This window comes from Chelonia mydas, chromosome 2 (genome assembly GCF_015237465.2).
Source record: "Chelonia mydas isolate rCheMyd1 chromosome 2, rCheMyd1.pri.v2, whole genome shotgun sequence".
Taxonomy (NCBI): domain Eukaryota; kingdom Metazoa; phylum Chordata; order Testudines; family Cheloniidae; genus Chelonia; species Chelonia mydas.
In genome coordinates, this window is record NC_057850.1 from 182,312,941 (window position 1) to 182,340,909 (window position 27,969).

Below are 27,969 nucleotides of genomic sequence, written 5' to 3' on the forward strand. Positions count from 1 at the left end.
AATTAAAGTCACCCATGAGAACCAGGGCGTGCGATCTAGTAGCTTCTGCGAGTTGCCGGAAGAAAGCCTCATCCACCTCATCCCCCTGGTCCGGTGGTCTATAGCAGACTCCCACCACTACATCACTCTTGTTGCTCACACTTCTAAACTTAATCCATAGACACTCAGGTTTTTCTGCAGTTTCGTACCGGAGCTCTGAGCAGTCATACTGCTCCCTTACATACAGTGCTACTCCACCACCTTTTCTGCCCTGCCTGTCCTTCCTGAACAGTTTATAACCATCCATGACAGTACTCCAGTCATGTGAGTTATCCCACCAAGTCTCTTCCTTCCCTTGCTCCCCTAAAGTTCAACACAAGACATGCATAGTGACACTTCTGCTTTGGAGTGTTTGTGCACCGCACCACTCACAACTCCAGCCAAGGAGAATATGGCCTACGAGAGGTGAGGGAAACGAGGAGGGCATTGCTGGCCTCTTTACTGCAATGATGCCTGCCAAAGTTATCGCCAACTGGCATGGGAAAGCTTTCTACCGTGGAGGAAGGAATAAGGCTGCCATCCCTGGACACCCTCAGGAAAGGACTGCAGATTACCGCCAGGAAGGTATCATTGAGCTCTCTCAGGAGCATTTGAGGGACACTCCTGCATACACAGACTGCTCCGCATGCCCTCCACCCACCCCCACCTAACTCCACAGGGGAATGAAAAGCAGGTGCCAATTCCACCTTTCTTTGTTGTATTGCTACCTCTTCTAGTACAAATACATTAATGAAAAGTCAAAAGCGGTGTCCTGTTAAGCTGGGGGCGCCATCAGTATATCATTGTAAAGTGAAATACGTTTACACACTGACCCAAGGTTCCTTCACCTGCATCAGGCTCACTTCTCCTCCACTGCTGGGACTGAATGGACTGTTGTGGAATCTCAAACAGGTCCTGAATTATGGCATAGCTGGACTCCCCAGTCACATGTCTCCCTGCCTTCTCCTCTTCCTCCTCCTCATCCTCACTATTCACGCCAGGGACCTGTGGCTCAGGCTCCTTGGAGGTATCTAGGGTGTCTGCAGGGTGGCGGTGATGTCTCTGCCAAGTACAGCATGCAGCTCCTTGTAAAAGTGGCAGGTCTGCGACTCAGCACTGGATCGACTGATGACCTCTCTGACCTTCTGATATACCTACTACAGTTCCTTTGCTTTCACACGGCACTGCTGCTGGTCCCCGTCGTACCCCTTCTTCTGCATCCCCCGTGCAATCTGTACAGAGATGTCCACATTTCTATGTGCCTACTCAGCCTCTTCTCCCCACAGGCCCAGGAGATCCAATATCTCCTGGCTACTCCAAGCTGAAGCACACGTAGCCAGCATGGTCTGCTGGGCAGTTGCACACAACAATGGTGTGCTTGCCAAGCTGAACAATCAGGAAAAGGCAGTCAAAAATTGGTGAGAGAGCAGAGGAGCTTCCAGTCTACATGACCCCTGGGCAGTGACGTTCCCAATTACGGCCAGAGTGATCAGCGTTGGGCATTGTGGGATGGCTGCTGAAGGACTTTTAAGGTTGACATAGGTAGTCCCGTGTCTATACTCGCACAGCATCTACCTCAGTACTTCAACCATGGCTCAGTGCTGCTTGGGGAGGTGGTGTTACTGCATCGCTGTTATGGGTCGCTTACATCAGTGGGAGACGAATTTAAGCGTGGACACGCACGCAGCTAGGTCTTAAAGGAAAATGGACACCGGCGTTAAACAAACTAAGGCTATGTCTACATTATGGAACCTATGCTGGCACAGCTTCTGGGCATAGATGCTGCCTACACCAACAGAAGGATTTTTTCTGTTAGCTACATCGACAGAAGCACTCTTCTGTTGGCCTAGCTACGGCTACACTGGGAGTTTCCATCAGCATAGCTATGACAGTCGTGGTTGTGATTTTTCCACACCCCTGGCCAATACCTATATCAATACAACTTTTATGTGTAGACCAAGCCTAACAGACAAAGAGACACAGACATCATGAGAAGCTGAGATGGAAGACTGTGTTCAAAACAGTGATGAAAATACCTCTCAGGAGTAGAAAACAGGCAGGAGGAAAATGGGAAAATGCATGCAAGATTTAAACATAAATGGGAGGGAGACGTAAGTGAATAAGAACACCACCACCTGTACAAAACCACCTAAAACCTCAGCAAACCTTTGCCATTTGTTTAAGCATTTTGTTTATTGCTGCATTACAGTTGCTGTCTTGTTCTAAAACTTGCAATTGCTTAAAATACCCATCTCTGGGCAGTCTGCCAGTGCCAAAACTAAGCTTTTCTTTTACTGGAATTCTTTTAAATTTGGGGCTAGACTGCCTGGAGACAAGTGTTTTAGGAAACAGTGCCCCAGCCGAAGTACTAACTGGAATATTAGATCTCTGATGTTATAAAAAACCTTCCTCCTCTCATTTGTCTTCTGTTTCGTTCAGCAGCTTGGGTAGAAGTTCCAGGACTGTAGCCGTTTTCAGAAAGAAACTGGAGAAATGAGAGGGCTTTTTACAAGGCTGTCAGACATCTGGAAAGACTATTAAGCATGAAGGACCAGATTCTGGTCAGTCCATTCAAAAGATATGCAAAAGATACAAAAGTGCTTCACACCCTCTGGTAACTGCAGGGGGACTATAAGGATATGCTTAGGGAACATATTTCCTGCTGTCTCCAGAAACTACCAGGGACTGGACAAGGACTCGACTGACCTCTGCACTGGCCAGAAAAGCTGGTTGGGTGGAGAGCGAGTATCATGCTGAGCTCTCTTCAAGTCTGGTGTAGCAGGCCTGTCCCCTGGAAGCTCCCAGGAACAATTCTCTCAGTCAACCAGAACTCAGATGGAGAGTATGGCTCCTGTGCTGCCCTCTACACCCCTCCCAGGCCTGACTTTGCTGAGGATGCAACCTAGCCCTCACATAGCATCGTAAACTCCACACGCGCGTGCACACACCCACCAAAATAAGGCAGTCCCCAGCCCTACAGTCTAACACAGTCCAGGCTAGTGTGGGGAACCTATTGACAAGGAGACCAACACAGGAAGGGTCTCATGAAGGATGTAGGGTTTAAGGAAGGAATTTCAGAACGAGACCAGGTGCTTGGTGAGCAGGAAACTGGAGACCTTTCAAAATTGTGGCCAGTAGAAACTAGTGAGTCTGGAACCTGGTTGGGGAGGCAGCAGCCTTGAGCTCTTTCACTGTCCTGGCTAGACAGATACCGTTGCTCTTTTCCTGCTAGGATCCAGCACGGGGAGCAACCAAAGGGGAACCAGACAAGCAGCCTGGCTACTGGAAGTGAGGCTCCACCTCAGCCTCTAGTGGTGGCAGGCAGAACTGCACCTGAGCCAGATGTGTGACAGTCCTTGAGAGGTGCAGGCACACATGACAGGGCTGTGAGGTGACACTTGGCAGTCCTGGGAACACTTTGTTCCTCAAAAAGCTCAAGTTTTGTTTTGACTTATAGGCTCATTTAGAGAGCCAGTTGCCCTATACATGACAGAACAATTTATCCAGTGCCTCATGGTTTAAGAATGTCAAAGAAGCAAGAGCCTCAACAAGATACAACTTGCTCAGCATGCCATACTGTTGAACCCCGCTGAGATTCCAATACAGCACAGATGACACAGGACATGGGAGACAGGGCACCAGCCAGAAAGATGCCAACATGCTGTGCTGAAGTTTGGATCTCTCACCTCTTTCCATTTTTCCAACCCTCTGCCTCCACCCAGGGGGCCGCACTAGCGACAAGAAAACTAGGCAGCTGCCTAGGGTGGCAGATTCTGCCTCAGGCACAGGGGCAGCCAGGCAAACCTGAGTGGCACTGCAACCCTGTGTGCAAGGTCACAATGCCACTCATTCAAATTTGGCCTGACTGCCCCCACCCCCCCACTCATGATGGAGGGGCAACTGTGCAAAACCTGACTGAGTAATGCTGTGACGTGGCACTTCCCCACACACACGCACTTCTACAATAACCACTGAACCATCCAAAAGCTTGCCATGGACCCTGATTGAGAACCTATGTTCTGGGGTGCGGGAAGAGGGGAGCAACCCACTGGAGTTTTGCCTAGAGTGGCAGATTATCTTGAGTGGCCTCTGCCTTCCCCTTGCTTCCCTGAAAAACCACCACCAACAAAAACAGACAACCCTGCAAAGTAGAGTGTTACTTCAGCCATGACAGAGGAGGCATACATATAATCATTTGCTTTCCCTGTTTGCTGCTCCAAGCCCAGCCTGCAGGAGACAGAGGGGAAGTCTGCCCAAGTCAGAGATTGAGACAGCAGCAGTACAATTCCGTTAACTATTTAGAAGCCAGATACTTTACACTAGGTCCCCAGCTCTTCTTTTAAAATAGGGTTACCATGCAAACAAGCCTTTAAAAATTAAATTTTCTACTTTGTATAATCTAGGCCTTTATCGTCAGAATTCAGATCAGTGTGTGGAAGACAGGACTTTGCACTGTGGAAGTCTGTTGAGCCCTGTGTCTCTTGACTTGCCTGGACCCAAGTGTAGGAAGCAAGAAAAACAGTGCAGGAAGCTTGACTCAATGTGGGAGTCATTTCTCTGGCACAGACAGCATCTCAGAGAACCACAGATTCCTGATCCAGCATGTCCGATTTGAATAACTTGGATGTATTGTATAAAGTGCTTTGAGATCCTTCAGGATGAAAGGCAAGGCCAGTCATTGGGTGGCTGAAACCAGAGAACGCCACCTTTAAACAAGCAACTACTCTCTCCCAGCAGGCCACAGTAATGGAGCGCACTGCTGCACCAGCCTGGAAAAGAAGCCTTTTGGGAGACAGAACAGAGCAACTGCAGTGTAATGGGGGACCAGGGAAACCAATGACTTAGCAGCACTCGCACAAGGCTTCTTCATGCACTGCATCTGCCCAATCTCAAGTCAGTCATTTCCCTCCCCCCAGCACTGACTGCTCTGGTTTGCTTTGCAGGAGACATTTAGGGCACAGCAACCGATACCACTGAGGAAATTTTTGCACTGCCTGTTGATTCACTGGGTGAGCGGAAGGCTGAAAGTGACCTCAAGAACCCTGAATGCCCCTGAGACATGCACCTGAGCGAGTCAGACCCAGGGTGACCTTCCCTCCTGTGGCAGCACTAGACACACTGAGGTTATGCTGAGGTTAGTGACATGGAGGAAACAGAGACAGCGAAACAAATGCATTGCGTCGCACGCACACATGCTGCCGAACACCCCGCTACCGCCTCCGCTCAGAAACGCTCCAGACACATGTTCTCTCTCACTAACCATACAAACTATTGACTTGACAGACATACAGAGATTCCTGATCATAGCTGCTTCTGGCCAGAATCACCTCTGCACAGAAAGGCTTCTCTTCCTCTCAATATCTTGACTGGGTCCCATGTCTTACCCTTTCTCACCAGCCAGCCACAGGAGACTTGCCAACACCCCAGCTGCACAGGGCCAGTTACCGCCTACAGAGACCCTTTGTTAATCCTCTTTTCATTTGAGATCAGCTTTTGCTTTGCACTAGCCAAAAGGGGAGAGAGTAGGGTGGGGGGAAAAACCAGCAGACACCAAAGAAATGCACTCATAAATATTGACTTTGTTGAACTTAATGGGAAGTGATGAACCCACAGGAAGCCATCAAGCCATGAAAGAGCACAGCAGACTTTATGTAAATCTGCATCTACAACTGATGGCTGTTTGAGAGGGTCCAGATTTTTTTTTTCAAGGTTACAGTTAGGTCTGTCTTAGCTACACTAACTGATTCAGACTCATTGCAATCAAGCTGTGTATTACACTCCTTTCAAGTTTAAAAAAAAGTGTACTGCCCAATCAATAGCCATAAGGTTACAGACGCCGCGTGCATATTTCTGCAAGTAGAAGAGTAAATGTCCATTGTAACAGCTGTTTGGGTTTTGCAGTGCGGTGAGCGGATTTTCTCCCTGGCAGCAGCGGCTGCGTATTCCAGACTCATTCCTTCTGAAAGGTGGTAGTTTAAATTGGAAGTAGATATAAGGTACCTGCCAAATTCAACACGCCTCTGAGACAAACACGGCTCTGTCCTGAGAGGCCTCATAGCTGCTGAGGCTATGTAAAGGGCAGTTCAGCTATTGAAAACTGTGGTCGAGGTAGCCTGGCTGCATGGAAATGCAATTGCTTCTTGTACTGTAGACATAAACATTGCAGAGAAAAGAGAGGAAGGGCTGCTGGAAGGGCAAAGAGAAATGTGAAATACAGACCTGAGCTCTTTAAAAAAAAAAAAAAAGAGTTCATTCACACACACTCTCTCTCCTGTATATTGTAGTCCCAATTTTCCGAGATGCTGAGCACTTCCAGCCCGCATTAAAGTCAGTGGGATTTGTAGGTTGTCAACACTTCGGAAAGTCAGGCCTTGGTTCTATGTGTTTTAGGCACAGATATTTTGGCAAAATGCACAATGCCTGACTCACCCCTGTATAGCTCCCGTTTAGAGAAGTATAGCTCCATTCATTTCAATGGAGTTACATCAGGAGAAGATTGGGCCAGATGCTTCATAGAACCTGAGCTGCCTCCTCTCACTTACACTGGAGAGTACTGAGAGCAACCCTACTGAAGTCAGTGGACATATATTGCTTTCACACTGCTATAAAGAGACTCCAGCCCATTGGATTTTATAGTCAGAGGCTTACTGAGGGTTTCAGAGTGCAGGGCAGAGCTGAAGTGCTGGGTATCCCACCAGACCAGTGCAGAGGCAGCAGAATTCATCCAAGGGGTGCTGGGGAGACTGGACTCAGTAGCAGCAGCCCCTATTTTCTTGACTGCTGGTCTCCAGGTGCTAGCAAATAGGGAGAAGGGAAGCCCCCTGGCCACACCCTTATCCCACCTGGTCATACTTGTTTTGGGGAATACACCACCACCAGTGTTAGTCATTCTTCCCAACCACCAGCTGCCTTTACTGCCTCCCCGGATAAATATTACAGTATTCTACAATCATGATCCTAGATTCATAGATTCCAAGGCCAGAAGGGACCACTGTGATCATCTAATCGGATCTCCTGTGTAACACTGGCCATGGAACTTCCCCAAAATAATTCCTAGAGCAAATCTTTTAGAAAAAACATTGTCCTGTTTTTAAAATGGTCAGTGATGGGGAATCCACCACAATCATTGGTAAATTGTTCCAATGGTTAATTACTCTCACCATAAAAAATTTACAACTTATACCAGCCTCAATTTGTCTAGCTTCAATTTCTAGACATTGAATCATGTTATACCTTTCTCTGCTAGATTGAAAAGCCCATTATCAAATATTTGTAGGTACTTATAGACTGTGATCAAGTTACCCCTTAACCTTCTCTTTGTTAAGCTAAATAGATTGAGCTCTTCAAATCTACCATTATGATGCATGTTTTCTAATCCTTCTCATGGTCATTCTCATGGTTCTTCTCTGAACCCTCTCCAGTCAAGCCTTCTTGAATTGTGGACACCAGAACTAGACACACTATTTCGGCAGCAATCACACCACTGCCAAATATAGAGGGAAAATAACCTCTCTACTCTTACTTGAGATTCAACACATTACATCTAACAGTAGTGATACTGCAGCATTTGGGGTTATTATGAAGTCCAAATACTATCTAATTTATTATCATCCACCCTGTACTCTGGGACTCAGCTACGCAGACACATTCCAGTTGTTTTGTTCCACTCTAGTGACAAGAGCAGATGGAGTGTACCAGTGAACAGAGAATTCTAGCACCAGCATTCTGGTTTGCCTCCTACGTGGAAGCACTGGGCCTGAAGGGGCAGCCTATGGCTTCTCCTTCCACTCTCTCTCATTGTCCTGCAGGGGCAACCACAATTTGGCCCGTACATCTTTAAAACCCACTACAGATCACCCAGAAGCCTAGAGCTAGTGTACTCATTATAGAAGAGTTAGTCCTGTTAGTAAGGGTAATTAACAAATAACTTGGTCATTTATAAACCATCCTCATCATACTCCAATTAGCTAGTGGAAGCAAACAGTAAAGACTTCATGAAATATATATCAAAACCCACAGCCTGAAAAACATTTACAGAGTGATGCAACCAGCCCATTTGGCCCCCCAAACTTTACCATTCTAAGTTAAAGGATGACCTCCCTGGAAGATCCCTTCATATATTTTTTGAGCCTTTAGTGTCACATTGTATTTTCGGGCTCCAAATACAGTATCTCCAAATACCTAGTAGTAAGAGCACATCTAAGAAGTTACTAAGCGTGCTAGTGAAAGGAGAAGCTGAAAGGACCCCCTTTCCCCATTTGTGTAGGGATCAGCTGTTTGGCTGTCAAAATTACCTCCAGGTGGGATTTGGAGGTGTCCTAAATATAAAGGGAAGGGTAAACACCTTTAAAATCCCTCCTGGCCAGAGGAAAAACCCTTTTACCTGTAAAGGGTTAAGAAGCTAGCACCTGACCAAAATGACCAATGAGGAGACAAGATACTTTCAAAGCTGGAGGGGGGGAGAAACAAAGGTTTTTCTCTGTCTGTGTGATGCTTTTGCCAGGAACAGAAAAGGAATGGAGTCTTAGAACTTAGTAAGTAATCTAGCTAGATATGCGTTAGATTCTGTTTTGTTTAAATGGCTGATAAAATAAGTTGTGCTGAATGGACTGTATATTCCTGTTTTTGTGTCTTTTTGTAACTTAAGGTTTTGCCTAGAGGGATTCTCTATGTTTTGAATCGGATTACCCTGTAAGGTATTTACCATTCTGATCTTACAGAGGTGATTCTTTTACTTTTTTCTTCAATTAAAATTCTTCTTTTAAGAACCTGATTGCTTTTTCATTGTTCTTAAGATCCAAAGGTTTGGGTCTGTGTTCACCTGTGGAAATTGGTGAGGATTTTTAGCAAGCCTTCCCCAGGAAAGGGGGTGTAGGGTTTGGGAGGATTTTGAGGGGAAAAGACACTTCCAAGCAGGCTCTTTCCCTGTTATATATTTGTTAGACGCTTGGTGGTGGCAGCAATAAAGTCCAAAGGTAAAAGGTAAAATAGTTTGTACCTTGGGGAAGTTTTAACCTAAGCTGGTAAAAATAAGCTTAGGGGGTTTTTCATGCAGGTCCCCACATCTGTACCCTAGAGTTCAGAGTGGGGAAGGAACCTTGACAGGAGGATACTAGAGGGAGTGGAAATGTGGCTGTGCTCCTGCTGTCACAATCCAATGGCCCCCTCCCTTTAGGGAGTCCCCTGGGAAGGCAGATCAGCACTGTATATTGCTAATGCTGTTCCAAGCATCACAAAGCATTTTGGAAAGGGTCAGAAGTGTGTGAGTGGGGAGTGGAAGTTTCCTTTGCAGGTACGAGAGGCCGAGAGGGGGGGAGAGAAAGAAGAGAGCAGAGAACGGGTTAACTTAACACTGCAGCTAGCAAGCTCAGTCCCGAAGATAAGAAGCTGACTTCAGTGGGTTAGAGCTTGGGGCATTAACACTTACTTTCTTCCCCTGAGTGACGTGGGAGCATTCCCAACACTCTCTGCTGTTATTTTATTATTTTATCAATAAAGCTTTAAAATTTAGACACTTGGTGTGCCTCGTCATCTCCTCCCCAAAAAGGATCCTGTGGCCCCAGCCTGATCAACTGTGGCCCAGGCAGATTGGTAACAAAAATCTGTCACACTGCCACCACCCCTCAAGCATTATATTAAAAATGTAAGCCCCAGTTCTGTGCGAGTGGATCACTGCTCCCAGGTGAAGCCTAGCTGGACTTCAGTGGGGCTCTGCACGGATGTGCCAGCGTGGTTCTCAGTGCTAGATCTGGGTCTCAAACAGGAAGTAAGGTTGTTCTAGGAATGGATAGGAGGGAGAAATGTAAATTGTACCTTTCCACAAAGGTACATGAGATGATCTGCTGGTGAGCAGTTTTTGGAAGCATTATGTCTGCAGCCACTGCCCCTTACAGCATAGGGCTCTGGCTGTAGGAGTCTTAATTTGCTGTGGTTGAATAGGCACATTTCAGATGGGTCCTCCACTGGGGAATGGACACTTTGTTATCTAAACATAGTGATGCTGTGCCTTTAAGCTACTGCGCCCTCATTATGCATATCCATGTTCATAAAAAAAACAAAAACGAGGAGTCCTTGTGGCACCTTAGAGACTAACACATTTATTTGGGCATAAGCTTTCGTGGGCTAAAACCCACTTCATTTGTTAGTCTCTGAGGTGCCAAAAGGATTCCTCGTTGTTTTTGCTGATACAGACTAACGCAGCTACCACTCTGAAACATATTCATAGAGTTCACACTGTTTCCTTTCTGCCTGGGGTGGGTGCCCTCTGAGGCCTTAGGAGCCCTCCAGTTCTCTTCATTTCTTCTACCTGTACAGCTATTCCCAAGTCTGCCTTTACTAGTAGTAGAGCTGGTTGAATCATTCAGTGAAATAGTCGTCGTTAATTTAGCCCCTTTCTGTTTGCACATGGGTACTGAGTCAATCCTGACTTGTGAATATATCAGTTATTCACAAGTATTTACCAAGATAGTCTGGTGAGACATGTCGCCTATGGGCTCACAGTAGGTATTTGTATTCACTGTAGGTGAAATTCGCTCCAGGGCCAACACAAGGCCTACATACCACTTATGTCTTGCTCAGGTCCTGTTTAGAGCCTCATTACAAGGGGATATTCCCAATGGCCTATTTCTGCCCCAGAGTGGCACAAAGAGGCTTCATAGAATGGAGAACTGCTTCCCAGACATATATCTGTAACTTCCCCAGTAAACGTTTTTTCCCCTATGCTCTTCTATCATGGTTTTTTCCTGGTGCAAAAAAACCCCAAACAAAAAATCTAAACACTGGAACTATGTTGATTTTCAGGGTCTTTCATCAAAGCATGTGTGTGTATATGAGAGATATTAAATACCAAAGATTATATTCATGAAGTGGGGAAGGCTCTGTGATTACAGTCACAAAAAGTGGAGGAAACGCAAAAATTCATGCTGTCCAGGAGTTGGAAGATGGCCACTTTGCACAGCCCATGTGTTCCAGGGTGTGTATTTAACATTTGCAGCAATATATTAAGAAACAACATGCAAAGCATCTAAGTTTACATTGCTAGGAGAAGCATTTCTGGTGATTTGTTACCTAAGTAATCTGTGCTGGAGAAGAGTTGACATAGTTCTGTCAGTAACAGAATTACTCTGTGTATTACATGATTATTGCATGAAACCATAGTGCATGAAAAGTACTTCTGAACCAAGAGTACTTAATCAATAATTGAATAAAACCCTTTATAGTTACCATGTAGCCAAAGATTTTTTTTAAAATAAACACAGTATATGTATTATAAATTGAGACACTATGCATGTGGATGGCAATTTAAAGGATTTCTTTCCTCTCGTTGGTAGCGAAGGTAATGTGGCACACTACTGGAATCTTGATGAGAAATACTGACAAATGGGAAAATACACCTCAACCAGTCCATGACCTTCCAATAAAACCCATGTGGTGGAGAAATTGGGCTCCAACCAAAATCCCACTGAAGTCAATGGGAGTTTTGCCACTGACTCCACTGGTATTAGAATTGAGCCCAATATTAGAATGTTAGAGAGTAAAGCCAGACAATACTAACTTGATTCATTTGGAAGCAAGGACTTTAATGGCCCTAATTTAGTGTACTTACCATTACATACGATATACTGCAAATGGACAGAACCTACTGGGTGAAACTCATTTCAAATATAAGCCCATTGAAGTCAAAGGAGATACACCAGGGATGAATTTAGCCCATTATCTTTTGTGAAGATAAAGTGCTGAAAAGGAGATACTCAGTTTCTTTTCCTTTGCTTTCAAGAAATATGCACTTTGATCAATAAGCTGCAATAATGGATTCTGTCATGGAATAAGATTGTGAATACCAAACTTGGGCAGAAACAGTAGATTAACATTAAAAGACTTTTTTCACCTCCCCCTCAACTTTTTTCATTGGAAATGTGTCTGGTTGCCATAACCCTTCTAGAATATGCAGCTTTACCCTGATGAACTGCCTCAGTTATTCTCCGCTATTACAATCCCTGTGCTGCCGGAGAGGAATCTGTCCATCTTTGTACTTAGTCGTGTGTTTTAGTCGTGGCTGTCAAACAAACCATCTGATGTGCTAGGACATCTGATTTCAGAGGTCTTGCTGGTAAGTTCTTTGGTCTCTGAAAGTGACTTTTTTTTTTTCCAAACAGTTTCTAGAATTCCATTGTTCACTGTATTTTAAGTCAGATTGCTACAGGAGGCCCCGTTAGGCCAAGAGAAACAAATTCACACCATAGCTTGGTACATTAATAACATCAGACCCATAGATTCCATTAAATGAGTCACCATTAATTGAAGAAGAAATGCTCACTTTGAAGGAATTTGAAGCCTTGCCTTATTTGAGGGTGCCCAAAACTGCACTGCAGAACCCCTCATTAGGTAGTCATTGGGGCTGAGAGGATTGTTTCAGACTGAATCATTGCTAGAGGCAGTGGCTATTCCTACGATCAGAACTGAACTCAAGAAATAACTGTTAAATTATATTTACACTCTTAATTACCCTGGACTAGCTCCCAGAAATACACCATTAACAAAGATATGAAGGCAAATTTCTTCTCGCAGATCCACATGGTGGCTCTTGATTTTGCTATTCAGCTCTCCGTACCTGGACAGAGCTCCCAATGACACTAGTGATAATTCTGCACATGTAAGTGGAGCAGAATATCAGAATTAAGATTCATTCTGGATCAAGTGGAGAGTCATTTGTATCTGAAAGGAGAATTTTGCCCTTGGAGTTTTTGAGGGGGGCAAGGGAAAGGGAGGATGGGTAAAGAGTAGTTCCCAATCTGTGGCTAAAATTATACAGTTACATTCCATGGTTATGCACATGTATTTACCTAACTATGATTACTGTGTAAATACATACAACTTTTTTGGTGAACAGATACAAACAAGCATTTTGGGGGGCAACTCCATCATCAGTGTGAGTTGTGGAGGTAACTCCAAGATAGATCGGTCTCCTACTTGTTCGCTCTGTATTTAGGGATGGAACAAATAGTACAGAAAAGATATTGCAGATACATGACAAAAGCAAATTATAACTTAAATTAATAAGCAACACTATCACCTTCCCAAAACTTTGACACACAGTTAAATCCTAAGGATCCATCCTGAGAGGTCCGACCGGCGCCCCAGAACCCAGACACTGCTCCTACACACTATGTCTCCAGAGGGCTTCCTTAGTGCCATGTAGGGCACCAGCTACCTATCACTTGATAGGTTCCTGGGAGGAGAGTCCGGGATTTGGCCAACAACTATAGAGGCAGCAGCAAAACACCATAAATCTGTGACATCACTGGAATCCACTCATTGAGCTGTGACCATACTGAGGGGAAAAGAGCACAGGAACAGTCTGGTGGTGAGGAAGTAAGCTGTGTTAGGGTATGGTTGCACAGCAACTAGACACCCCTGGCTGGACTGTGCCAGCCGACTCGGGCACACAGGGCTTGGGCCATGGGGCTGTTTCATTGCTGTGTAGCCTTCCAGACTCGGGCTGGAGCCCAGGCTGAAGGACCCTGCAAGGTGGGAATGTCCCAAAGCCTGGGGTAAAGCTCGAGCCCAGAAGTCTAAACAGCAAAGAAACAGCCCCACAGCCTAGCCTGAGCCAGCTGGCACGGGCCAGCTGAGGGTAACTAGTTGCTATGTAGACATACCCTTAGTGACCCCATCCTGAGGATGCTGACAGGCAGGTGAAGAGGCAGGCCCTAAGTTAATCTCCTTATACCTGCCACAGCAGGAAAGAAATACCAACACTCTCTTGATTAGGAGAATGTACTGAGGACATAAGCAAGCATTGGAATACATTAGTATAACAGGGTCCTGGTCTATGGTAGGCCCCACAGTAATACAAATATAATAAATAAATAAAATATACTGCACATCAAGGCTCCAGGCCAAGAGGTTTCTGTGCAGCAATGTCAGGGCTTGTCTACACAGGGAAGCTATTTTGGAATAAGGAAGGGTGTGAATTTAAAACGCTATAGCTACTCTGGAATCACTCCCTGTGCAACATTCATATTGTGAAATCAGAGTATCCACACGGGAAGCTATTGCAGAATAGCTCTTTCTGGTCAATTTCCCTGTGTAGATAAGCCCTCCATTTCTCTCTTTTGTTGGATAAGGTCTTGCACTGCCCTCCTGCTACATCATGTCCTGTGCATAATGACAAAAACTCATCACCATCTGCACACACTGCTTTTATTATGTGAATATAGTGGTTGTGAAGCATGCTAAGATTTAGCACACTTCAGAACTGGAAAGCAAAGTCCTCCATTTAGATCTGATGCAGAACAAGTAGAGAAACAGCAGCCGTGGTGAAAGGTTCCCTGGGCTCCCTGTTAATGTACTTCAACCCTGACCTAAACAGATCACCTCTGGAATGAAAGAGAAGTTTAGTCTTCTCGGTGTCCATTCAGTTTTTGATCACTCTTCAGGGACTGCTAAGAATGTACTTACTACCTAGTGATGACGACAACAATACCACCTCTGCATGGGCACCGATTCAAACCACACATTCTCACTCCTGGACTCCCCCAACTCTTTGTACGAGCATTGAGGCTGTATGGGGGGCAGGGGAAACAACATCACTAGGATAATAACAATGTTGGGGGGGGACACACATCCCTTCCCCCAGTTGCTGCAGCTGCGTTTGTTTAGAAATAAACAGAGAGCACCAACTCTTGTTACATCAGCCACTGAACAGCCATCAGATGGGAGGTAACATTTGTTCACAACTCACCTGAGCTGGATTTAAAATGGCAACCTAGAGACGAATTGGCCCTTGATTAATTTTTGGACATGATTTTGGTTTTTTCCCCTTTGTTACTGTACCCCGATTCATAAAACTTATCTAGTATGTATATTTATATCTATATTAAAGATACAGTTTTCATTCAAACCCCATAGTCTAAAAGCACACAGGAAATCATACTTGAAAAACTACTATAGAGAGATTAGATGTTTTAGAAAAACACGAGGATTTTCACTAGAACAGACATTAGGAAGGGATAGTGAGGCCTTCCTCGGGAATAATTGGAATAGGAAAAAGAGTGTGGTTTACTTTGTTTATTCCAGGCAATGTGATTGAATGGATATATTACAATGCCTGCCTAACCTCAGTGTGTGTTTGTGTGTGTGCGTGTGCATGCTTACTTTCCATTCAACAGGCTGCTTCGGCTGTCTTCATTTCACAAATACAACACAGTGCCCACCAGTCAGTCACCTTGGATAAAGAACTTGAAAGGAATTGTTCTTGCAGAAACAAAATTCCAATTGCTCTTGTTCTCTGTGCCGGCTTCAAGCCAAGGTTCTGGAACCCAACCACAAGAGGCAAAATGTATAAGGAAAAATGAAAGCTTAAACAGCTAGTATTACAACCTGTGGTAGATGTAGCACATAATGAGAGGGGGAGAGAATCTGAAGTGGCAGACTCATGATTATAAATATCAGTCTAGTCTGCACGGAGGGCCAGGTGAGTTATTTCAGAATGCCTGACACATGCTGCCAAGGGGAAGAAAGGCAGGCTAGCAATTCATCTTAAAAAGAAAAAAGCTCAAATCAACAGATGCTTGCGTATAAAGTAGATTTAAGCCATGTGGTGAATAACGATCAACCTGAGTGACAGTGTTTGGAGCTCCCCAAGAGCTCAGTACAGCAAATCAAGCCCAATTAAAGTGAGTTGTACGGAATTCAGCATTCTATCTGGCATCAGTACACGGTGTTTCACTGGCCCCAGTCTCATCACATCGCTCAATAAACTTCCCCATTGCCATCAGCGCCTTGATATCAAAACCAATGCTGTGTGAAGTGCTGCTGTTCACACACAAATGGCATCTGCTTGAACAAGGCAAGTCCAGCAGCCTCCAAACATGTTTCCAGCACCCACTCCAATGTTCATACCCTCTGTCTGGAAAATGAACAAAAAATGAAGTGGGAGTTGGTTGTTGAGGAACGGAGCAGGAAAGACCAGAGACAATGGGATTATACCATGGATCTAGAAAGACATGTCGTCACTGATAGAGAAATCACACGTCACCAACCATGAAAATAGTTTTCCAGGAGGAAAGCAAGGGTGGGGTTGGGCATAGTTTAAGTACAGTAGCACACAAAGGCACCACTTAGGGATGTTGGAAAGGTATTGCTGGGATTATTCAAATAAATGTTGTTTAATATATTTATTAATCTGGATAAGGGGGTGAGCATTGAGGTGCCAAATTTTGCAGATGATACAAAATGTATGTGAGTCCAGAGAGGACTGTGAGGAACTTCAGAAGGACCTAACTTAGGTGAATTGGCAACATGACGGCAGATTACATTCATTGTTGATAAATGCACAGTAACGTACATTGGAGGGAAAATTCTGAATTAGTCACACAGTCAGTGTAGAACCCAGTAAAGTGCACCAGCATAGGAAAGGGATCAGGATATCATAGTAGACTGCTCAGTAAAACAGCTGCAGCAATAAAAAGAGCTAAGATGCATAAGGAATGTGATGGAAAATGTCAGTCATACAGGCTCATCTGGGAAATTGTGCACAGTACTAACCACCCATTTTAAAAAGGATATTTTAGGTTTAAACAAGTGACCAGAACAAGTAAACACATGGAAAAGCTCTCATAAAAACAGAGATTGGAATTAATTGGTCTTAATTACTTAATTACTTAGTCTTTAGAGAGATAACGAGTATTGAAAATAATGGATAGCATCAATAAGACCGACCAGGAATTTCTTGTCTCACACTAGTACCAGGGAATTCGGCCCAATGAAAGAAGAGAAGTTGGTTCAATAAAAGAAATTGCCTCACCCACCTTGTCTCACTAGAACCAGGAGACAGTCAAAGAAATTGAAAGGCAGCAAATTCAAAACCAAAAAAAGGAGTACTTCACACACCAGCTATGGAACTCATTGCCATAGGATGTCACTGAAGCCAAGAACTTAGCAAGAGTCAGCAGATTTAACATTTATATGGATAATGAGACTAGCCAGAGTTATGTTAGCAAATACAGGAGGTTTCAGAAGGACATGAAATCTGATGCATCATGGCTTAAGCCAATCTCTAACAATTAGGAGGAAATTCCCCCAGCCATAGGTTATCCTACATCTAGGCAGAATTTCTTGCACCTTCCTCTGAAGCACCTCATAAAATCATAGAATATCAGGGTTGGAAGGGACCTCAGGAGGTCATCTAGTCCAACCCCCTGCTCAAAGCAGGACCAATCCCCAACTAAATCATCCCAGCCAGGGCTTTATCAAGCCTGACCTTGAAAACCTTTCAGGAAGGAGATTTCACCACCTCCCTAGGTAATCCATTCCAGTGCTTCACCACCCTCCTAGTAAAAAAGTTTTTTTTAAGTAACATCCAACTGAAACCTCCCCCACTGCAACTTGAGACCATTACTCCTTGTTCTGTCATCTGGTACCACTGAGAACAGTCTAGAGCCATCCTCTTTGGAACCCCCTCTCAGGTAGTTGAAAGCAGCTATCAAATCTCCCCTCATTCTTCTCTTCTGCAGACTAAACAAACCCAGTTCCCTCAACCTCTCCTCATAAGTCATGTGCTCCAGCCCCCTAATCATTTTTGCTGCCCTCTGCTGGACTCTTTCCAATTTTTCCACATCCTTCTTGTAGTGTGGGGCCCAAAACTGGACACTGTACTCTAAATGAGGCATCACCAATGTCGAATAGAGAGGAATGATCACGTCCCTCGATCTGCTGGCAGTGCGCCTACTTATACAGCCCAAAATGCCGTTAACCTTCTTGGCAACAAGGGCACACTGTTGACTCATATCCAGCTTCTCGTCCACTGTAACCCCTAGGTCCTTTTCTGCAGAACTGCTGCCGAACCATTCAGTCCCTAGTCTGTAGCAGTGCATGGGATTCTTCTGTCCTAAGTGCAGGACTCTGCACTTGTCCTTGTTGAACCTCATCAAATTTCTTTTGGCTCAATCCTCTAATTTATCTAGGTCCCTCTGTATCCTATCCCTACCCTCCAGTGTGTCTACCACCTGGTGTCAGAGATGTGATACTGGACTAGGTGGACCATGGGACTGAGGCATTCTGGAAATTTCTGTGTCACTATTTTCATTCAGATGTTCCTGACCTGTTGCTGTCTAGGTATGGAATTTCTGCTCACCAGGACTCTGTCTGCACACTCACATGCAGCTTGCATCTTTGGGCTAAGCTACCCCCCAGAATCTTTTGAATGGCTGCCTCAATATGTCCTTGAAGCACAGCTGCCATCAGTGGGGTACGTAGGGTGACCAGATAGCAAATGTGAAAAATTGGGACAAGGGGTCGGTGGATAATAGGTGCCTATATAAAACAAAACCCCGAAAATAGGGCCTGTCCCTATAAAATTGGGACATCTGGTCACCCTAGGAAGATAATGGAAAGATAATTATGTTTGGAATATAATGGAAAGCACTATAGAATAACGAAGAGAAAAGGACACAGACAAGGGTTAGGAAAGAGCAGTGTGGGGCGATAGGTGGAAGAAAGCAGGAAGTGTTGGAAGGATAGGAGCCAAATCCTGGGTTTGGCTATTGCACAAATGCACTTTGGGCTAGCCATGTGCTCACTATATCATCTGCCTCATGCACTAGCCACCTTCCATTTTAAGCTCACAGTGACTCAGCTGTGAGCACGCTTGCTTTTCACATAGCCAGGTTTGTCTGTTTCCCCAACTCCTACAGAGCGACTTATCCCTCAGCCAACCAACCTGCTTTATGCCTCCTTCCATCACCTCAAGGCATTTCACATATTGTCATCAGCACTGACCTTTTCCACTCACCTTTTCCCTGCTGGACACAAACAGTAGCACTTGAGACTCTTATCCGGCTGTGTGAGAGCTTTCAGGAGCAGGTTTCCATGACTACCCTTATGCTCAATGGTGCCAAGTAAATTTTATGAGTCTCAAGGATACTTCCATGCCCTGAGCCTCTTTATCGCACCAGAAAATACATTGCACAAATAAGGACCCTTCAAATTAGATATTTTTATGGTACAGTAAATGGCAAATATGATTTCAGGATCTGATAAGCCATCAAGATGGGGCAAAAGCCTCTGCCTGTAGCACATGAAAACACTGCTCTAAATTGAAGGATTAATTTAATATTAAGTAGTTAAGAAATAGACATGCAAAGAAGACAGCCAATGATTACAGGGCGAGCTGGAAACAACCCCTATATTTAGGTTACCTAATTTCCCATAATAAAAGATTCCTGCAACTCTGAGATGCTTTAACGCTGCCTTTGCCTCCAGAAGGCCTTTGAAATACAGCAGGGGAAAGCCCCTGAGCTAGAGAAGTCCCTTTTCTTGGTCCCATTAAGTTCCTTTCAGGTTTTGATAAGACAAAGTGTTAAAAACAAGCAAACACCCTCCTCTCTCCCTTATAGTCCTCAGGAACATTTTAGCAGCAGGTCAAAACACCTGAAAATGCAAACTATCAAAAAGTGCTGGACTTATGGGAGGAGTGGACACAGTGGGAATGCCTGGGAGGGGGAAGAGAGCCAGTCCAGGTTTCCCCGCAACCACTCTCCAACTCAGCACATAGTCCATTTCTGATTCTAGGATGTTACATACAAAACCCTCCACTGTAAGAATGCCATTAAGATAGCAAAGTCAAACATCAAGAGTTAGGAAGTGCCAGACTGACAATTGACTCTGCAGCCTTAATTCTGGTCCTTATGCATATTCACTTTGGTACAGTGTTTACTTACATGCTCACATATTATTTTGCCACAGGATCCCTGCTGCATTGCGTACATAGGATTGGATGTACAGAAGGCAGAATCAAGACTGCACGGGCAACTGTAAAGCTCGCATTTCCTAACTTTGGCGTGCATCACTTTGCAACCTAAATCATGTTCTTTGAATGGGTGCTTGTATGCTATGATAGATATGTATGCTGACACCCATACCAGAGCTAGATTTTCAGCTATAGTGGAGCTATGCAGATTTACAAAAGTCAATGAAGACTTGCTGGTTTCCACCAGTGGAGAATTCGGCCCACAGACTGCATGGGAGGGAGAGAACTCCTATTGTATGTACAGTATCAATAAGATCAACCTGTTAAATCAATGGTTTTAGGCACTGAGGCATTTATTTCAGTCAAAGCTGTTTCTGGTGAAGTTTCATGAAGCTGAAGAGAGATTGTGCCCTGCCCCTTGGCAGTTACACAGGCTGGGAGTAGGTAGTACACAAGAAGCCTATACAACCACCATCCACGTCACCTCCCTCACACAGAGGTCGGGTGCAGTACAAGGACTCCACAGAGCTACTGCCACTACCACCATTAGGCTTTCCAAAGGCTGGAGAAGCAGAGAGACTGACCTGGCCTGACCTCCTCCCGCATGGCCTGACCTCCTCCCACAACCAGACAGCAGATATGTTCTTTCTCCAATAAGAGTATTTATTGATAGATGCTCTCATGCCTTGTGACATGAGGCAACCCAGACTTTCCACCTCCATCCGTCTAATGCCATGTTTCTTGTTCTGTTACAGTCTGTTTCCATGACAGGGTTATCTTTCTCAGTGGGTTTTTTAATACCTTTTCTGTTGTCCTCCTCTTTTCCTTCTTCCCACAGGTGGCATCCAGTAAAGGGCTTGTCTAGGAATACAGTTTTTTGTAGGGCTGTCATTTAATCGCAGTTTACTCACACGATTAACCCAAAAAATTAATTGTGGTTAAAAAAATTAATCGCATTGTTAAACAGAAAACCAAGAAATTGAAATTTATTAACTATTTTTGGAAGTTTTTCTACATTTTCAAATATATTGATTTCAATTACAACATAGAATACAAAGTGAACAGTGCTCACTTTATTATTTTATTACAAATATCTGCACTGTAAAAATGATAAAAGAAATAGTATTCTTCATTTCACCACATACAAGTACTGTAGTTTCACAATAGCAGCCGTGTTAGGCTGTATCCGTAAAAAGAAAAAGGAGGACTTGTGGTACCTTAGAGACTAACCAATTTATTTGAGCATAAGCTTTTGTGAGCTACAGCTCACTTCATTGGATGCATTCAGTGGAAAATAAAGTGGGGAGATTTTATATACACAGAGAACATGAAACAATGGGTGTTACCATACACACTGTAACAAGAGTGATCAGGAAAAGTGAGCTACTACCAGCAGGACAGCGGGGGGGCGGGGGGGTGAACCTTTTGTAGTGATAATCAAGGTGGGCCATTTCCAGCACTTTACAAGAACAGTAGGAGGGAAAATAAACATGGGGAAATAGTTTTACTTTGTCTAATGACACATCCACTCCCAGTCTTTATTCAAGGCTAAGTTAATTGTATCCAGTTTGCAAATTAATTCTAATTCAGCAGTCTCTCGCTGGAGTCTGTTTCTGAAGTTTTTTTGTTGAAGAATTGTCACTTTTAGGTCTGTAATCAAGTGACCAAAGAGATTAAAGTGTTCTCCGACTGGTTTTTGAATGTTATAACTCTTGATGTCTGATTTGTGTCCATTTATTCTTGTACATAGAGACTGTCCAGTTTGGCCAATGTACATGGCAGAGGGGCATTGCTGGCACATGATGGCATATATCACATTGGTAGATGTGCAGGTGAACGAGCCTCTGATAGTGTGGTGCAATCTCTATCATGAAAGTGCAACTTACAAATGTAGATTTTTTTTTGTTACATAACTGCTCTCAAAAACAAAACAATGTACAACTTTAGAGCCTACAAGTCCACTCAGTCCTATTTTTTGTTCAGCCAATTGCTCAGACAAACAAGTTTGTTTACATTTACAGGAGATAATGCTGCTGGCTTCTTATTTACAATGTCACCTGAGAGTGAGAACAGGCATTCGCATGGCACTTTTGTAGCTGGCATTGCAAGGTATTTACGTGCCAGATATGCTAAACATTCGTATGCCCCTTCCATGCTTCAGCTGCCATTCCAGAGGACATGTGTCCATGCTGATGATGCGCGTTAAAAAAATAATGCGTTAATTACATTTTGACTGAACTCCTTGAGGAATAATAGTATGTCTCCTGCTCTGTTTTACCTGCATTCTGCCATGTATTTCATATTATAGCAATCTCAGATGATGACCCAGCACATGTTGTTTGTTTTAAGAACAGTTTCACTGCAGATTTCACAAAATGTAAAGAAGGTACCAATGTAAGATTTCTAAAGATAGCTACAGCACTCAACCCAAGGTTTAAGAATCTGAAGTTCCTTCCAAAATCTGAGAGGGACGAGGTGTGGAGCATGCTTTCATAAGTCTTAAAAGAGCAACACTCCGATGTGGAAACTACAGAACCCAAACCATCAAAAAAGAAAATCAGCCTTCTGCTGGTGACATCTGACTCAGATGATGAAAATGAACACGCATCGGTCTGCACTGCTTTGGATCGTTATCGAGCAGAACCCGTCATCATCATAGACGCATGTCCTCTGGAATGGTGGTTGATGCATGAAGGGACATATCAATCGTTAGTGCATCTGGCACGCAAATAATTTGTAAGGCCGGCTACAACAGTGCCATGCGAACTCCTGTTCTCACTCTCAGGTGACATTGTAAACAAGAAGCGGGCAGCATTATCTCCTGCAAATGTAAACAAACTTGTTTGTCTGAGTGACTGATTGAACAGGAAGTAGGACTGAGTGGACTTGTAGGCTCTAAAATTCTACATATGTACATAAAATTGTACATAATTCTACATTTGTAAGTTCAACTTTCATGATAAAGAGAAAAGGAGTACTTGTGGCACCTTAGAGACTAACCAATTTATTTGAGCATAAGTTTTCATGAGCTACAGCTCAAAATAAATTGGTTAGTCTCTAAGGTGCCACAAGTACTCCTTTTCTTTTTGCGAATACAGACTAACATGGCTGCTACTCTGAAACATGATAAAGAGATTGCACTGCAGTACTTTGTGAGGTGAATTGAAAAATACTATTTATTTTGTTTTTTCAGCACAAATATTTGTAATAAAAAATATAAAGTGAGCACTGTATACTTTGTATTCTGTATTGTAATTGAATTCTACATTTTCAAATATAATGATAACATCCAAAATATTTAAATAAATGGTATTCTATTATTGTTTAATCGTGCCATTCATCACGATTAATTTTTTTAATCATGCGACTAATCGCAATAAAAAAAAATTTAAATCGCTCGACAGCCCTATTTTTTGACATCCACACAACACATCCAAACCACTTGAGCCTTCTTTCTCGAATCACTGTCTCTGCAGTCTGCTTGCCAGTCCTTTGTATCTCATCAGCATTGTTTACTTTATCCCACCAGCAGACACCAAATATTCTTTGCAAACATCTCTGATGGAATGCATTGTTTCGTTAACTTGGCCTATGCAAACTCTCTGGTGGAGATGCCGGAGCCATGCTTCCCCCATATTCTGCAGAGCTCCAGGAGATATGGTACTAGTGAACATTTTACATGATGAGTTTGCCTTTTGTTCTGCTCCTAGAATGTTCCCACAGACGGCAATTTCCTCAATTTTATTTGAAATTACAGGTTTTTACGCTACTTTTCCTCTCTCTATAGATGAATTGTGAACAGTTTGCTATGACTATTCTATATGCCAACACTCAGGTTATGGTTGGTCACACAAATCACACATTAGCATTTATTTTCCTGTTTGGAGAAGCATAAATCTTATAAACAGGAGGAAATTTTAGAGAGACCCCGGAAGCTTTGGATTGCCTAGGGAGAAGCAGCAGATAAAATAGGATTCTGGGATTTTAGACAGACCATTTTAAGACTTTCCCGTCCACGTCACCCAGGCCTTGCCTGCAGCATACTCCTTTTTAAGTTAGGCTACTGTAAGATTTGCTGGCTAGATATGAATCTTATTGTTAATTTCCTCTGATCCCATTCATTAGAAGTAGTTGCGTGCATGCATGGTCTTCCTCATGGAGGATGAAGTCACACCCCTGATTGGCTTGCTTAATAGCCTCTGTTCCAGGGCTCTGGCAAAGTTTTAAAATAGCGTCTCCCTGTTGTATTAATATATTGTCCCATCCCTTAATAGTCTCTGTTCCAGGGCTCTGGCAAAGTTTTAAAATAGCGTCTCCCTGTTGTATTAATATATTGTCCCATCCCTTATAAAATATACCATTTCTATTGCAAATAATGGAGTGAGATTAAAATTTGCTTTCTGTAAGCATTATGTGAATAAATCTCGACTGCTTGAATGTTCACAGCCAGTGAATCCACAGGTGAAGCAAGTTCATTTTAGCAACTACAGAAGAGATTATGTTCACCCAGTTCTCTAGTAACCGAATGCACCACCAGCAACCCTAAAGTACACATTGCACAGTTCTATTTGTTGCAGAACTGAATAATCTCCATCAGTGCATGAATAAGATACAGCCACACAGAGCTGGTTGAACTATTTGGTGCAAATAATTTTAGAGATTTTTACCTTCGCTGTTCGCATTTTTTAAACAAACAAAACAAAACAAAACAAAACAAACCTGTTCTTTATTCATAGCTGTTTGTGCAAACTTTTTTGTCAAACATATTTTAATCTATTGATTTTTTTTGAACTGTTAATAGGCAGCAGGTTTAAAATAATCTTTTTGCCCAGCGGAGGGCAACGAAAATGATTAGGGGGCTGGGGCACATGACTTATGAGGAGAGGCTGAGGGAACTGGGCTTACTTAATCTGCAGAAGAGAAGAGTGAGGGGGGATTCGATAGCAACCTTCAACCACCTGAAGGGAAGTTTCAAAGAGGATGGAGCTAGGCTGTTCTTAGTGGTGGCAGATGACAGAACAAGGAGCAATGGTCTCAAGTTGCAGTGGGGGAGGTCTAGGTTGAATATTAGGAAACACTATTTTACTAGGAGGGGGTGAAGCACTGGAATGGGTTATCTATGGAGGTGATGGAATCTCCATCCTTAGAAGTTTTTAAGGCCTGGCTTGACAAAGCCCTGGCTGGGATGATGTAGTTGGGGTTGGGCCTGCTTTGAGCAGGGAGTTGGACTAGATGACCTCCTGAACTCTCTTCCAACCCTAATCTTCTATGATTCTATGAAACTTAACACAACACACAGTCAACCTGTGGAACTCATTGCCAGGGAATGTTGTGAAGGCCAAAACTATCACTGGGTTCAAAAAAGAAAGAATTAGATAAATTCATGGAGGATAGGTACATCAATGGCTATTAGCTAAGATAGTCAGGGATGCAACCAAATGCTCTGGGTGTCCCTAAACCTCTGCTAACAGGAGCTGGGACTGGATGACAAGGGATGGATCACTCAAAAATTGCTTTGTTCTGTTCATTCTCTCTGAAGCATCTGGCACTGGCAACTGTTGGAAGACAAGATACTGGGCTAGATGGACCATTGGTCTGACCAGTATGGCCATTCTTATGTTAACTGCATCCATTTGCTAATATTGTTACTGTAACATGGTGACAGACGGATTCCCTGTATCAGAATGCCTGGCTCTCCTAGGCTTAGGGGCTATGAAACCCTAAGATTTAGAGTAGTTACTGTTGAGTCACACTGGCACCTTCTCTGCCTTAATACTATTAGTTAACACAAGGGCCACAGGTGTTCTGTATTCTCCATGTCACACACACGGGCAATCGCTAGTATTGCAATGTTCCACAGGGTCTTTTTAAAAGTAAAGAACATGTAGCTGACCTTCCTTACTTCTCCCGTGTTCCCATTTGGAAAGGCCAAAGCTGCCCAGAGCGCAGGCAGTAGGAAAGTTCTGTTGCGGCTGAAGAACTGAAGCCTGGCTTCTCTGGGCACGTGTGCCAAAGCAGTAGAAGGTAAAGGAGCCCACTGACTGGAAGTATAGTAGCGAAGGGGGAAGATTTGAAAGGGGAGAAGTCATCCAAATGAAAACAATAAAGTAGCTTCATTGCAAGTTAAGGAAATGTTCTGAGTCAGTTTTAGACTGAAAAGTCTGGTAAGGAGTCAATTTATTCATATGGTTCTGTGACCTATTCTGTGTAAAGGGGGTGGGAGGTGTTAGAATTACAGTTCCTTACCCTGAATGCTTTCATCCCCAGATGCACGCATTCTATATTCAGGTAGTGTCTCCTACGAAGATATTTAAGCAGATAAGCAAACCTGGATCACCATGAGTGAAAGTGATGATCATTGTAAGAGGTAGATAAATAGATTATTAGTCTGCTTTCTCTTTGTTTCTCTCAGCAAGGAGAGAGACGTCCTTGAGATTGTGGTGTTGCCAACATATTCTTCTCTATGAAACACTTCACCAGTTTTATTACAGTAATATCTCTTTTGCTTTCCAAATCAATTTTTTTAAGAGATGTGCTGAAATAAGTGTGATATGTGGCAGCATCTAGGTTTAATTTACATAATCAATGCTGACTTGCAGAGGAATCAGTTCATACAGGCAGAGGACAACAACAAATGTACTGTAGTAACAAGATTTTAGTGGGCAGAAATAAGAACATCGTCTTTCTAATTTTGTTTTCCCAGCATACTAAAGCGCAGGGTCTTTTTATGTTGCATGATGCCTCTAAAGCATGTAAGAAGAGCTCTGTGTAAGCTCAAAAGCTTGTCTCTCACCAGCAGAGACTGGTCCAATAGGAGATGTTCCCTCACCCACCTTGTCTCATCAAAAAGTGTTATGTAATTTATGGACACCTCTAACACCGAGTCATAAAACAAGGGAACATCAGCCAAGACCAATTAGCAATGAGAGAAGCTAAATGCAGGTTAAGCTGAACAAGTGGAATTTTATTAAACCCTGTGCACAACTCTGACCATGTGGCTGAGTTGCTTCTAGCCTATCTCCCCACATCCTTGTTCCATGGGTGATCAGTAAATAATAGTCCCTCCAGGAAACATGGGCACTCTCTCTTCAGTGCCACTAATCTTTATATGTTCCCCAGCAGGAGGAGAGAAATCCCAGCCCTCCCAACCAGGGCAGAAGGTCTTGCATCCCCCTCCAAGCATCTGGGCCCAGATCCATGAAGGTATTTAGGTTCCTAACTTCCACTGAAATCGCCAGAAATAGAGAGCCTAATACCATTGTGTGGGCCTGTAAGAGTGTGGGCAGTCCCTGCATAGCCCATGGTGGTGCTCTGTCTTAATTTCCCTGACTGAGGCAGCTTTTGGTTCACTTTAACAGCCCGGGGCAAGGAGAAGTCAACATACACTTCTACAAATCGCATGTAGGGTTTCAGGAGAGGAGTAATTACAGTACAACGTTTATAAGGTCCTCACCTCAGTGCCCTCATTCAGCTCCCAAACTTAAAGTTCACAAACAAAGTCTCTAGTTAGGCCAGTCTCCTAGACCCTGCAAGGAAAACCACCACCTGCTACATCCTGCATGATTCTACTCCCAAGTCGTCACTAACTTGTTCAACTTCATCTTCCTGTCTATATGGCCCAGCCCTAGGGTGAGGCAAGGCCTCTTGATGGCACACCAGGATATCCCAGCTGCAGCCTCCAGCCTGCCCCTTAAAGGAGTAGTACACAGTGGCCTCTGTTCCTTCTCTCTCTCTCTCCAGCAGCCTGCCATATCCTTTTCCCAAACACTTGTGCAAGGAGAGGTAAAGGAAAGCTAGTTAACCCTTTGTGTATATGGCAGTATGTAATTCTGCTGCATGCTGTCAAACATCTCCCCCACATAAAGCATAGCACATAGCACACGGTGGTGGGAGTCACGCCCTTTCTCCCCCTCTCCTACCTCTTGCAGTATTCAGATGTGCTGTCCTATAGGTATATCATGAAGGAATATGGCTGTAGAGCCCAGTGATCCTAGTTCTAGTATCTTTGATGGCCTGCAGTCACGGAAGATGTGCAAGACCAGGGTCAGAGGTAGCGTGACCAGATAGAAAGTGTGAAAAATTGGAACAGGAAGTGGGGTGGTAATAGGCACCTATATAAGAAAAAGCCCCAAATAGCAGGACTGTCCCTATAAAATCGGGACATCTGGTCAACCTAGTCAGAGGAATTATTAGAAGGTGGT

General features: G+C 43.8%; 1 long non-coding RNA gene across 1 annotated transcript in view; it reads right to left on the reverse strand.

Annotated features, from left to right (window-relative positions):
- Positions 1-2,290: 2,290 nt before the first annotated feature.
- LOC122464664 overlaps positions 2,291-27,969 on the reverse strand; it is a 38,467-nt gene continuing 12,788 nt past the window's right edge. The window contains exons 2-3 of the long non-coding RNA XR_006288907.1: positions 26,015-26,066; positions 2,291-2,503 (exon numbers count right to left, since the gene is read on the reverse strand). This is a non-coding gene — a long non-coding RNA (uncharacterized LOC122464664). The remainder of the gene's footprint in view (positions 2,504-26,014; positions 26,067-27,969) is intronic.